The following is a 15,014-nucleotide window of genomic DNA, read 5'->3' as shown; positions in this document are numbered from 1 at the left end:
AAGCATTCCAGAAGTTTGCATTAAGGGTTTTGTGTTTGAAGAAAGTTTTATCTTGTGCAAAATCATGAAGCAATTATTCAATCAGAAAATGTGCTTTATATGTCAGACACAGATAAAATTTGAAATAGGCACAGGGAACATGGATACCCAAAATATTGGTTTTATCTTTAAAGATGGAGAAAACGTTAAGCAACTCACTACAGAATAGGATCTATTAATTTTCTACATGGTAGCTGGGGTTCTTACCTCAATAAATAGCAGATGGGGGATTAAGGAAAACAAAGCCTAACTCAAGTATAATATGAAGTGTGGAAATGTCAGGGACCCCCAGGCAGGCAGAGAAGTGAGTATAAATTTCAGGGCTACCAGCAATATGGAATACTAGAGTGCTGGCTCATAGAAGTAGGAATCATATCAGGTGACTCTTAAAAAATAAACATAGTAGTGTTTAGCTGTAGGTATCTGCTTCTGCTTCCATCAGCTACTAGATGAAGTTTCTAGGATGGCATATAATGTAGTCATTAATCTCATTATTGTGGAAGGGCATTAAAGGTAACCTCTCCACTATTGCTTAGATTGTCAGTTGCAAAGGGGCAAGACCAGGCTGGAGAAACCCACAGAATCAGCTGACCTGAACAAGTGGGAGCTCATGCACCCCAGTCTGATAGTTGGGAAACCAGCATAGAATGACCTCCTGAATGTGGATGTTGTTTAGGAGGACTGGGCAGTCTATGGGGTCTCTAGTAAAGGATCAGTATTTATCCTTAGTATAGGAATGGACTTTGGGAGCATCCCCCATAGACACAAATGATATGACAGCCTAGACACAAATGATATGACAGACTTTGAAGATTCCCCATGGAAGGCCTCACCCTCCCTGGGGAGTAGAAAGGGAGTGGACTGGGTTTTGGTGGGGGTGATAGGGGAGGATGGGAGGGTGAGGGAACTGAGGTTGTCATGTAAAGCAACCTTGTTTCAAATTTAAATAAAAAAGAAAAAAATTAGCATACATGCATCTTAAGGATACTGTATTCCATGTGAAGGATTTTAATTTCATTTGGAAGCATGTAGAGAATGGAGTATCACGGTTAAATAAGGATCAGGATAAACAAATAGGCCGAATAGCAAGGTTTCTTGGTAACAGCATTTTTCTTGGTTAGACTCTGACTTGCCAGAGACAAGCAGATAGTGCTGCTCCTTTAAGAGAGGTTTCCTGACTCAGCATAAGCGGCAAAAAAACCGCATGGCTTTTAACAATCATTGCTAACAATTTATTAGTGTGCATGAGAGATGGCGAGGGCAGTGACCACAGCTTTCATTGCTGGCAGTAAAGGTACCTGCCGCCATCTTTGATAACCTCAGCAGAAACAACAAAGACTTTCATTTTAGTAATGTTGTTGTTTAACAGATAAAGACTTCTGGTCAGACAAAAATAAAGATTTAAAGTAAAGACAGAATCATATTAAGAAAAACCTCTAAAGGTTTACAGTGTGTTTTAAAATATACGTAGACATGGAAAAAAATGGTTTTAAAAAGACAGAGAACAGCTGGGTGTGGCAGCACATGCATTTAATCCTAACACTTGGGAGACAGAGGCAAGCAGATCTTGTGATTTCAAAGTAAACCTGGTATGCAGAGTGAATTCCAGGACAGATAAGGGTTACACAGAGAAACCCAGGCTCAAAAAATGAAAAAATAGAAGTAAAAGAAACAGTAATAAAAAAGCCACGTAAAGATGAAAAGCACAGAAAAATTATGGATCCTATATACTATTCTGTTGTCTTTAAATTGTTTGGCTGCTGAGGAAATAACAACAACTAATAAACTAAATGCTGTTAGATCAAGCCAAATTATATATTTTAAAAATGCTTTGACTCAAAAATTTAAGTTCAAGGACAAGTTACTGGGGAAAAGGATTTCTATTTTTGTTTCCACAGAAAATAAAAAGCTGTGGATTCCATCCAGACTAATGTGGTTTGATCAAGCCAGGCCACCTGAAACAGAGTCGCTGGTGATCCAACATTCAAAACAGCTTGGACAAAGTAGCCTCGCAGACTACAACCAGGATTTCTACAACTATGACAGCGCCCTTTACCAGCAGGAAGTAGTTTGGAAAGAACAACGCCCAAATTCCCAAATATTGTTTATAAATGTTTGTGTTCATTTAAATGGGGTTGGTTATAAATGGTTAATGATCACAACCAATATTGTTTTAAAGGTAAAAAGGGGATTATGGTATAGATGTGAATACTTTGTTTTGGAATGGATTTTCATTTATTGATACAATTTAAGGTCAATGTTATGATATGTATATATCTCTTCTTGTTTATGTATTGTGTTTATATAGCTCATTTAAAAATGTAATGTATAATTTAGTACAGATTTTAGATAGTTACCTATAATAGTCAAAACTTATAGCTAGGTGAGTTAGGTTTTCTAGGTATGCAGAGATATATTTGGGATAGATAGGCACTCTTCAAACCTTTCAAAGACCTACAAAACATGGCATTTAAAATGGTTTAGGGTTTTTCTTGACAATGAGACATAATTGTTCCTGGCAACACCACCTGGGTCAGAAAGGAAGATGGACATTGAAGAAACTTGTTATAGAGTTTTCTTCCAATATGGCAAGACTAGCCATTTGGACAAGATACTGTTCTTGTCTGGACTGTTTGACTTTATGCTGTATAAACTGGACATGCAGGACCCACAGAAAAGTGACTGCTGATTCAAGATGGGCATTGCTACAGAGTTCCTGCTTCGTGGAAAAGTATGCCAGACAGTCTGTAGGACACAGAGAAAAATGGCGGACAAGCTGCCAATAAAAGAAGACAGTTTAAAGTTTCCTGCTTTGCTGAAGAGTCTTCCAGACACACTATGGCCTATGGGCTGAAGATGGAAGATTACAAAAGAACTTCAGGTGACCAGGCAGTGAGTTGTCTCTGTTATTTCTAGAGTTTATATACTATCCTTCTGTGGTCTTTGAAGGAGTTGAAGACAGATAGTTATGGTTATAGTTTTCCTTAGTTAGGATTAAAGATAAGTTACATATAGGACTTTAGACTCACAAATATAGGATAGATGATAGAATAGTTTCTTAAATCTTGCTAAATGTTAATGGACTAAATATTGTTAACTGTGATTCTTATTTGATAATTGTTGTGTGATATATTTTGCTATGTTAAGGTTAAAACCCTTCTTTTTATTTAGACAGAAAAGAGGAGATGATAGGAGATGTCATTCTGTATATGTTTCTTATACTGGTTAATGAATAAAGCACTGTTGGTCAATAGGAAAGCAAGATAGGCAGGACTAGGAGACAAGGAGGAAATAGGAAGGAGGAAAGAGGAGTGAGGAGGGCGAAGATGGAGAGACCGGGAGACCAAATGCCTGCTGCACTGGGGGGTAAGGAGACCACATGGAAATACATAGAAATGGGTTAATAATTAAGCAGAGCTAGCCCATAAGAAACAAGTAACCGGGCCAACAGCATTGTATCAAATACAGAGTCTCAGTGTGTTAATTGGGGCTGGTATGGCAGCGGTACAAGACTCGGAGGCAGGCGGAAAAAACCTTACTCCTTACAGTGGAGTACTTTTAACACAGTGCTATTTACACATGCTCATGAGCCTTTTGATAGCCTACTGCATATGGTTTAGAAACCAGCAGATAAGACACTGGCAGGAGGGACTGTGAAAGTGGCTATGCTTCAGAGATACTAAGTGTCTGGATGGAGAACACTCAGCAACTGTTTATGACACACTGTTGTAAGATTGTTTATAAACAGAAAGGAAATGATGCTTTTACTTTTCCCACACCCTAACCTTGTAGCATGGATGAATATGTTCATTTGTTAAATTGCAGTTACTTACATCTGCAGTTGATTTTCTGTCCACATAGGGATTTATCAATAAGCTTGTTTACCAACAACCAAGAGGCTAGCTACCAAGACCATTTGAATTGATGGCTCAAGAGTCAACTCAAGCAATAAACATGAGGAAAAGTGTTCACAGTCCTTTAACATCTTAGAATTTAATGGTAACCCTTTGTACAGCATTGAGGTAAAAAAAAATGCTTTTTTGAGTCAAAAGTGGTATTAAAATCCAGGTAACCAAGTTTCAATTGGAATATATTACATTTTTTTTTTTTTTAGAATTATAAGAAATCTAGGCAGTGTAACATAGTTTGTGACAGTTTCTATCATACTCCTACTATTACTCAAGTTGCTGAAAGCTATCTTTGCTTGAGTTCTAATCCTTGAACAGGTGTTTAATGAACTGTTTTTATTTAGTTTCAACATTTTATCTGTACTCACTTTTTTTATTTTGTAATTTTAGTTCCACTTATGATTTTAGTTTTACTGCATTCTACAAAAAAAAAGAGTAAAAAAAGTTCTTAAAAGAAATAATTTAAGCTTCTAATGTACCCACAGTAATTTGATATTAAAGTGCTTTTAAATAAATTACAGTTAATTAAGCATGCAAATACACTAACTACTTTAAGTACTCAATTACCTAACTTAACTGAAATAATTGTCCGAAAAGCACATTTTAAAAGGAATCTTTTGAGGTGCCACATAAATCCTTGTCTCTGGTATGAAAACTGTAATTAGTCTTGGAGGAAAGAATATGGTAGCAGTCAACTGTTGATGAACAATCAAATAATGTCGGCCAAGAATTAGAATGGTCTCTAGACCCTGCATGTTCATCTGCTGGGTCAGACTGAATGAAGTCCTGAGATCACTCATCAGTCAATGCTCCTCTATAACTCTCGCTGTAACAAGGCACTTCCGCATTCCCCTAGTTCTGATGTCTTTTATAGTAGACTTTTCAACCCATGCCTTTGTTCCAGCCATGTCTAACAATTGTGTTTATTCTATGACAGGATGATTCCCTTGGAGAGTCTACCTCATTGCCTTAAAAAAATTACCCTCTAATGCTGACCTATATATTTAACATCAAGTGTCTACATGACATGTATTTTAATGTATTTAAATTACTTTTAGTAAAACTCTCTAGATCATTTATGTGACCCCGTTGGCTGGATATTGCTGCATGATTTCTGTTCTAACTGTATAAAGTCACACCAAAGAGGAATGACGAAGGGCACACCTGTCCCTTATGTCCCTCGAGGATCATACTGTTTCTCTTCTGCTAACCTTATGTTTAAATGCTCAGTGTCTGTATTTCTTCATACTATCTGAAGTCAGTGATTGTTCCTATCCTTTTCCCTGTAATATAAATATTTGGGAACAATGTAAATGAATCAGTTTTTTGTTTAATCTGTTATTATACAACATTTATGTTCTGTTTGCTTTTAAAAATCAACTTGTATGACATATTTTGCAAAAAACAAAATGCACTTGCTAAATTGGATGCTGGATGAGATTTTACCAAGGTGTATGCCCATGATTTTTGCCTTTGATGCCTGCAGTTGGTCATTATAGCCAGGCCAAATTACACAATTTCCAATAGGTTCATTCCAAGTTTTAACACACTCAGGTTTCCTTCTATGCCCTTGTTTCCTTTCCTATTTGCCCCTGTTTTCAACTTGTTATTTTGTTTTGTGCTTGCCAACACCCTTACTTGGGAGAAATCTTTATGCTTTCGAACTGGAGTTGACAGGTGATCAATTTTTCAGTACACAACATGAACCTTTCCCCATTGTCCCCTCCACTTTTGGTATTGTCAGCCATCAGTTGCTACTGCTTCTCAAGTCATTTTTCTTTCTTTTTACATGCTTTCATATTTCTTGCAGCTTCCCTGTAATTATGTTGCTATGAATTCATCTTTATTTATTCTACTTGGGATCTATTATTATTTAATGAACTTCAGAAGAGACATTTTCTCTCACGTCTCAGAAAGTCTTGTTCATGTTGACTTTAAATTCTTTGCTTCATTTTCTATGTTTTCTCAAGATCTCTTATTTGGCTAGGAGTTAATACACAGCTTTTAAGTTTGAGATCTTTGTGTCTTTTAGACTTTATTTAAAATTTTAATCATTTATTTAGTTGTGTTACACTCATTTGACACACTGTTTAATCTGTTCAGAGAAATTTTGATTGGTGATGTCTATTTTTTCCCCATAGAACTTCAATTATTTCATGTCTTATTTCTTCTTATATTTTATTTACCTGCTCTAATCTCTCTCTCTCTCTCTCTCTATCTATCTATCTATCTATCTATCTATCTATATATATATATATATATATATATATATACACACACACATTCTAGGGCACTTGCTATATCACAGTTTGGGGGATTGCATGAGATGAAGATATCAACAGGATTGTATTCTTGTACAACCTGAGTGAAACACCTGTTTGAGGTATATTTTCTAGGTTGGTTGTAGCTTCTAGAATTTCTGGAATTCTTTCTTTTGAGGAACGATTGCCTGAGTTTGTGCCTCTATTTTATCAGGTGACTTCCCTGTGCATGTCCATCCTTACCTGCATTTTATCTTCTTAAAAAAATCTACTATATTAGATTAGGGGTCCACACTTCCCAGTGTGAACGTCTCTTAACCTAACTGTTTGATCAGCATGAGTCATAGTTCTACACAAGTGACATTCTGAGATCCTGGCCATACATCACATTTGTGATAGTTTCTTTTAAAATTTACATATCCAGGATCTGAGATCTTCATATTGATTGTTTTCTGTATCCTCTGGAAACTTCATTGAAGACAAATTCTTTTGACATTTTAAAATATGGATTTAATTTTTCAAGGAGGAAAAGTGGAGTTTCCCATGTAGGGGTGATCCAGTGCCTGAAGAGTGAATGCCTCCCCCCAGCTGATTTGCAAATTTTCTTGCTCTAGAAAGGCCAGAAATAACTCCACTTCAGGGACAGTTTTATAAATTATTGATCAACCTTAAAAAATTATCAGTTTTATAATGGTACATTTCCTCCCACTTTCCTTTAGAACTTCCTTATTCATTAATTGTTATTGCATGTGTACATGTATATATGTATATACATATATATTCCTAAATATAGAAATATACATGGACATGTTTTTCCATATAGTGTTACTTGTATGTAGGTTTTCCAGGCTGGCCATTTGGCACTGGGCAACCAATTGGTGTGCTCTTCCCTGAAGAAGAGGATCTTTTCACATTATTCCTCAGCTGCCTATAGCTCTTTGTATAGGATTAAGTCCCCATGGGCTTTTCCCTGCCCACTACTGATATTTCCCTGTCCTGTCCATTGTTCAGCTCATTATTCAATGCCAGGCTTGGAATTCCCTGCACTGGATGTCTAAAGAAATTGGTAACACAAACTCACAAGAAACAGAGCTAGGGTTTAAAATTCTCTTGTAAGTCCTCCTTTTAGGCTTTTTTTTTCCTTTTTCCATGTAGGTTCAGGATAGAGAGTGGCCTGTCCTGAGACTGTGGTGCGTGGGGTATGCTGTAGTCCCTTCCTTAATAAGACGGTGACCCTAAGAGAGACAAGGAACTTACTCAAAGTTTGTGTATCCACTTCCCCTCAAGTGTCCAAGGTCTCACAGTGTGTCCCTTTAGAGCAGAAGTCAGCATCCAGAACTCCCACTCAGCTCTGCTTTCTGTCTCTTGCCTTCATCTTGGGATTCCCCTTTCTCATTCCTATTGTTTTAAAACTCGATGCATAATTTCTATATGTTCAGGGTAACTGTATCTCCATACACCAGTAGGTGGAAGGCTCTTTTCAGTGGCTGCTCTCTACTTGGCTGGAAATCCCAGCCTGGTTTTCTTCTTTTGAAGAGTTCAAGGTCAATGTCATTTGGAATTTTAACTCTTCCTATTTGACAACATTTTACTCTCTATATGTTGGGTGACATTCTTTTCTATTTTATTTTGGAGAGGGTCTTTCTGTGTAGTTTAGTAGTTTAGGTTAGTCTCAACTTTACAACAGTTTTGTCTGAGTCTCTTCATTGCTGCGAGTGCAGGCATGCACCACCATACCTGGCTTTCTTATCTTAGATAGCAATTATCTAGCTTTTTTTTTTTTTAATGTTGCCATCTTCCTTCAGATTCTAGGCACCTCTTGTCTTAAATCATTTAGCACTATTGATTATTCTAGCAATCTAAAGGAAAAAAAAAAGGCCTCTGTTTTTCTTCCTGGTTGACCAAATGCCAAGTGCCATTATGAATTGGCATTATCTAATTTTGGTGAGGACTTGTGAAATGTTCAATACTAAATATTCCCTTCCTATTTTAGGCTTTACATTTGATGTTTCTTTGGCATCAAATGAATGTTATTGATCTCATGGCTAGTTTAAGTAATTCCATAATTGGAAGCCCACTTAACTGTCTTTTGGGTTTCACTAGTAATGGTGTCTTCCCTGAGGCCAGGAAGAGTAAGATTTTGTAGGTAAGATATTTCTGCTGCAGACAGGTGTGATTGAGAGTGAAATATATTGGAGATTGTGTTTTGTTCTATATTCTCTGTGTAAAGTAATATATGCTTAACTCCCTTCTATTTCCCCTTAGGCAAGCTGACACTCATTATATATCAAGTTTTCTGTAAGTCTCCCAGAAATGTTTCACATGTAAGATTCTTAGACCAAAGTTCATGCAGTTCCCATATTAACCAATGAAAAATTAGAATTGATGTACAAGTTTAATATTCATATACTTCATATAATAGGTCCCTTCCCTTTCTTATTTCTAGATATATTGCTAATAGGAGATTTTTAGCAATTTTTTTTCTGTGTGGGTGAACTAAATTTTACTCTGTGAGCATAAAACAAGTTAAAGAAAAGGTAACAATAGACATAATAAAATGAGGCCCATAAAAGTCAGAAAAGAAATATCTACCAAAACAAGAAATCTCACCAGATTTTGCATGGAATAAACTAAGGATAAAGGAGTACCAGAAATTGTTCCCTTTAAAAAATTTAAAAGCTTTCTGTTATTTTATTTGTATGAGTATTTTGCCTGTATGCTTATGTGTGCACCAACATACATAGAGTACCTGTGAAGGCCAAAAGAGGGCATCAGATCTGATATATCTTCAATGCTAGGTGGCTGTGACCTACCATGTTGGTGCTGGGACCAAACTGGGGGTCCTCTGCAAGGTCCTTAAACACTCGACACTGTCTCTCTCTTCCCACATGGTTTATTTTTTCTATTTTAATCAGTTATGAATTGCATACATGAGCTCGCGCGCGCATGCGCGCGCACACACACACACACACACACACATACACACACACACCTGACTTGTCATCTCCTCTGACTGGCTAGCCCCTTAATCTACATTTCTACTAGATATTAAAAAAGTCTTGTTGTGCTGTAACATACACCATGCAGTAGAACACAGGAGCTGATTCAAATGATGAGGTAGGTAGATGAAGATCCCAGAGTTTTATTCTTGTTTGGAAACTCATTTTTCCTTATAGAAAAGTACCAGCCATTTCACTTCCTTATAATGTTTGCTATGCCTTACAACCTTTCCAGATAAACAAAAGTAACATCTAAAATTAACTACCTTCAATTGAGTTGTGAAATAATAATAAAAAGGTGAGAAAATTTACTCTTACATTATAGTACTAAGTATAAAACAACATTGCTTTAGTAACAAATAATATGGCTCTTATTTCAATGCACTAATATTTGAGGCTTAAAAAAATCTCATGGTTCTTGATAGCTAGGAAATATAAGAAGGACTTTTGGATCTTATTCGAGAATATTTGCCTCCTGTTCACTGTGTCAAAAGAACATTAGTGATTACAAATGATAAGCAAATCATGAGTACATACAGATTAAAATGACACACATTGTAACTGTTCTGGAAGTTAATGAATAGAGGCCTTTTATGTAGTGTGAAATCATTCATCCCACTAACAGTATTTTAAAACTTAGGTCATCTTAATTAATCCTCAGAAATACATTTGCCACTAGTTTCTACATTACAAGCAGAATTCATTGTTTTAATGGGTATCTTCCTGATTAGGCTTTATTTCATTGTTGGTTATTTGGTATTTTGTAGTTCCTAAATTTAAATGTGAGTAGAGGAGGAAAAAGAAAAGTCAAAACCCCAAACCCCAAATCACAACCTTGTTTACCAAAACAGAGAAATCTGTTTTAATACCTTCTCATTGTGATTTCTGTTTTTCTGTTGAGTACCTTTCATTTCCAAATATAGTATCTGAAGGATGTTTTCCAAAGCAATAACTTTTCTTGCTTGTTTCCTCATGGGAAATCAATTATGGGTATACTATGACATTCTAACAGTAGTTTGGATTTTCTCTTAGTTTATTTGCCCTCTTTTGGAATTTTACATAGACTCAAATTTATAATGTCAACAGCTATTATAACAGGAGGTAAACTCACTGAGTTTACAGAAAGCATCCTGTCCTCAGACATGAAAAAGTCATAGCTTTCAGTTCATTTATACTGAAATGGGTGAGACATTTTACCTCTCTCTTCTTTCATTCACATATGAATTAAATTTATGTTTGCCAAACTCTTGGGTGAATTTGTTGTAAAACATTACTGGCACCTAATAGGAGGATGTTAATAACTCTGGTGGGATCATCACAGTTCATGTAAGAGAACTTGATTTTTAAAAGTCAAAATTAATGGGAAGTGATGGAAGAGGGTTCTAGATTAAAGGAGAGAAAGGTGCAAAGTCACAAATTCAGGAAACATGATGTTTTTTGGAAAAATTCAAATAGCCCTACATAGCTGGAACAAAGAATTTGTGCTAGTCATTTGTCTTGACCTGCCTAAGTTCTAACAGGATACTCCCTCAGCTCCTGCCTGTGTCTATTCACTATGTTCCCTTTAAAAAGGGCTCTGACCACCTCCCATCCCCCTCCCTCTTTCCTCTTTTCTGCTACTCCTATCCCTTCAGGCCAATCTCCACCCCTCTCTTCCCCCCCCTTTTATGATCCTTTTCAATAAATAAATAAATAAATCATCCACTTGAAGTCTTGTCACATGGAATGTGGGTAGAGGAAGAGAGAGAGTGAGAGAGAGAGAGAGAGAGAGAGGGAGGGAGGGAGAGACAGAGAGAGTGAGTGAGTAAATATTAGTGGAACTAACATAATTGAAATCACAAGGGGATGATTTTCTTGAAAATTGATGCTGAGGCTGTTTGGGAGATTGTTAACACGAGTTTAAAGAGTTACGTTGGGAGCAGATTGAGAACAGTGAAGATCCTAGATAAGGCTACAGTATCTGGAAGATGGCACAGAAGAAATTTAAAGAGAAATTGAAGGAGGATGGACTGGTTCAGGAGACTGACTGAGTTGGCATTTGTAGAGTCAAGGCTGTTTCCCTAAATCATTTTAGTCAAGAAAGAATATAGAAATAAAGACAGTAAATGAGTAAGTACATTTTTTGTTGTTGTTACAGTAGTACAATGGATTGGTTTTTATCTGGTAGTTTGAGGTAACTATGGCCCATCAGAGTAGGCATGGGCTTTAATTTATCAGTTTCAGAGGTCTGGAGTTCAGCAGAGTTCTGGGACATTGATAGCTACTTTATCTGTAGGAGTCTTCAGATATTTTCCCTGGTCTATGTATTCATTTTTAATAACTTTAAAAAGGCTTTAAACATTAATTTAATGTATATGAGTACTCTACCTGCATATACTAGCTTTTATGCTAGTAGAGAGCATCAGATCCCACCATAGATGTTTGTAAGACACTATGTGATTGCTAGAAATTAAACTCAGGACCCTTGGAAGAGCAGCCAGTGATCTTAGCTGCTGAGCCATCTCTCCAGGCTATGGCCCATGTGTTTTATAAAGATATGTTAAGAAAAAAAAAAAAGCATTGCTTTTTACAAGAGTGGCTACAGTCCGTGTAGTAGTTCCAGAACTTTATAAGACTCATTGCTAGAATACTATGAAATAAGTATTTATTAAGGTTTATATCCTTAAGTAACTAGGCTGATGTTACATTATTTGCATGTTCTAGAAGAAGAATTTGAAATTGGGTTTTTCTGACTCAACAGTCTGTGTTGTAGACCACTGTATTTTCATATTATGATTTATGTAAGATTCTATAAAATTTAACAAATAGAGCATAAATTATTTCCACTTTGCAGCTTGATGTCTATATTTGATGCAATCGGTCCTTCACTAAATTTAAATAGTCAACACACTGATTAATTAAATACTAGATAAAGATTTACAAAGAAAAAAATCCAAACATGTATTTCTTTATTTCATTTAATCAAATGGACAGATGAAGGTCTCTTTTGAAGTAGTAATTAAAAAGGGAAACAATTGGTGTATAAATGTAAGTATATAAACATTCATTTGTAGAATCTCTGACTAAGAGGGTGTCATTTCTGTCCTGTAGAGATCTATAGATGGCAGACCTTTTACTGAATCACTCATGAGTCCCACAATAAACCTGTGAAACAGGTCTTTCTTCTCACTTTATGTTTAACAGTCTGAGTCACCTGGGCATCATCAAATATTTTGACAATAGTTTCTTCATCTTTTCATATATCAACATATCCATGATGTCGAAAAATATAATGCTCTCATATTTATAAGGCAGCAATTTTACCAAGGGAATAATATCCACTCAAGGTGTTGTGTAAGTTTTAATTTCTGAAAATCTTCCAGGTAATCAATTTTTCTTCTCCTTTATAAGAATGATATTTTCCTTCCCAGAGACTGAAAACTTAATCAAAGTATAGTTGCTGTTTAGCCAAAGTGCAACACAATTTCATTGATTAGAAATGATGAGTCACATTCATAAATTCAGCAGCATTAGGAGATGAAAACATGGGGTGCAATACTTTAAGGATAAAGTTACTTCCATAGAAGGAAAAAAAAATACTCTTCAAAGAAAGTGATACATGAACATAAAGAAAAATGTAAGTGTAGTATTTGTTGGTTTAATTATTTTGTTTATGGTTCAGTAACATTTTAATAGCTCATTTACTAGTAGCAATAGGAAAGACTAACCAAATGCTCCATCCATCCATCCAATTTTCACAATCGGTCTGTTTTCAGTCACAGTAGGCCTCCAAGCAATTGTACAAATGATGTCTGTGTTATTGCTTATACAAATACCAAATCATTCTATTTCATATAGGAGACAGAATTTTTTAACTCCATTGTTGTAGGCAAAACATTGTTGTACGCAAAGATTCATTCACTATTCAGAAAAATATTTTCACGTTATGCAAGAGAAAGAAGTGTTGTTTTTAGTGTACTTTACAAACTTAATTCAGAAAATCTGAGAGATTTCAAATGATGTCAGGTGGCAAAGAGATGTAACAACTGTGTTCAGGGGGATTCAGCAGGAGCTCTGAATTGCAAAGAAAATATGATGGACAGAAGAAAAGTCTATGGTTCTTATTATCATCAAAGGGAAGACAAGTTAAAAGGTACCACATGTTAAAAGTGGTTTCCCTTTGATTTCTTAATTGTGTTGGGAAGAAGCTTGAAATGAAATGGCAGATTGAGACTTTAAGGCTATTTGGGACTTTATACAGGGAGACATCAGTACTTTGGGATCAAAGTGACTGTCTTTTATTCTGTGACTGAGATGGCATTGAGGTAGAGTCTGGATGGAATAAAGGAAGTGCTGGAAATTATATTAGAAATGATATTTTAAGTCAATCAGAGAATTGATTTATAAAAAAATGTCTATAGCAAAATCAGGAACATCTCCTTTGCCTATAGCTTCATAAACCTGGTACCATATGACTTAATAAATTTAAAAGAACTTGCATTTGTTGCCTAGTGTTATAGAGGCATAAGAACACCAAGTACATCAGGTTCAATTCATGACTCATGGAAGTTATTTTCCGAGTTAAGGCTAAGAGAAGAATAAAAATGAAGATAGTATAAACCTGAAAACAAAAAATGTGTTGAGTTGTAAGCATATTATACACAAGTAAGAGAGGAAAATCCCTTAACTTAGAGACATAGGAAGTGCTTTCATAAGAGGGGCTTCAGAGGTTGTCCTCCTGGAAGAATTAAGATCTGAAGGGGGGAAAAGGACTAGGAGAAGCATACTAGAGATTGTAGATAGGAAGGGATTGGAAGAACCAGAAGTCTGAGCTAGAAGTGACTTGAATGAATAGTGAAAAGACCAGGCTGGGAGCATCTACTGGAACAATGAAGTGCCAGGGGAGGAAAGCAAGCAGGGGTCCCCATGGTGATTTTTGACAGGTACATTATTCAGAAACAAGGTAAAGGTGTCTGATAAATAAAGATGTCTTGATGGAAATCTGCAAACAGTTCTTTATGTGTTGTACTTCTTAATCTTTATTGCAACAAAAAAAATATTTAGTCAAAACGGAGTTATAGAAATTTGATAAGATAATGATGTTCACTCCATAAAACAAAAGATGATTAAGTGTTGAGAATTGGTGGTGCTATTGGCAAGTGATTGAAAAGACTTATCTAAGCATAGTGCATATGCAGATGGAGAGACCAGCATAAAAGTTATAAAGAAAAAAATGATGACAAAATATAAATGATAGAATTTAGGAAACAGGTTTTCTTAGGAAATTGGGAAATAGAAAGAGCTAAGAGTCATTCAAGATTTGAGGAAAATAGAAACCCATGCTACCCTTTTCTAATTAAGGAAAGGAATTCCACTTATGCAGTGTTGAATTTAAAGTATAGAAAAATCATTTAGATATAGTCAGCAGGCAGATACACTTAAAGTAATGTTATAATTTTGGTATTAATGCCTATTATATTTTTCCTGGTCATTAAGTTAATCACTCACTGAAATAAATGTCAATTTGAGGCTTAGAAGATACTGAGATTAAGAACAAGCCATTTGCTGCTGAGTCCTAGTTAGTGATCTGGTAGAAGATAACATTGCCATTGATGACTATTTAGGTCCAGAGAAAGGGTAAGGAAATAATCTTTGGTGTTATCTATCTGCAGAGTCTAGGAGAATGTAGCAGGTGAATCTTACTAACAGTCTCATTAGGACCAATGGACTTAGATGATTAGATGGCCATAGATGATTAAAGAAATAAAAAATCAGGATTCTGAATTGAAAAAATTGTTGAAAAAGCAATCTTTGAAACAACAGTTTGA

Source organism: Phodopus roborovskii, unplaced genomic scaffold, assembly GCF_943737965.1.
Source record: "Phodopus roborovskii unplaced genomic scaffold, PHOROB, whole genome shotgun sequence".
NCBI classification, from domain to species: domain Eukaryota; kingdom Metazoa; phylum Chordata; class Mammalia; order Rodentia; family Cricetidae; genus Phodopus; species Phodopus roborovskii.
The sequence above is the reverse complement of the archived record's forward strand: the minus strand, read 5'-3'. Positions refer to the sequence as shown.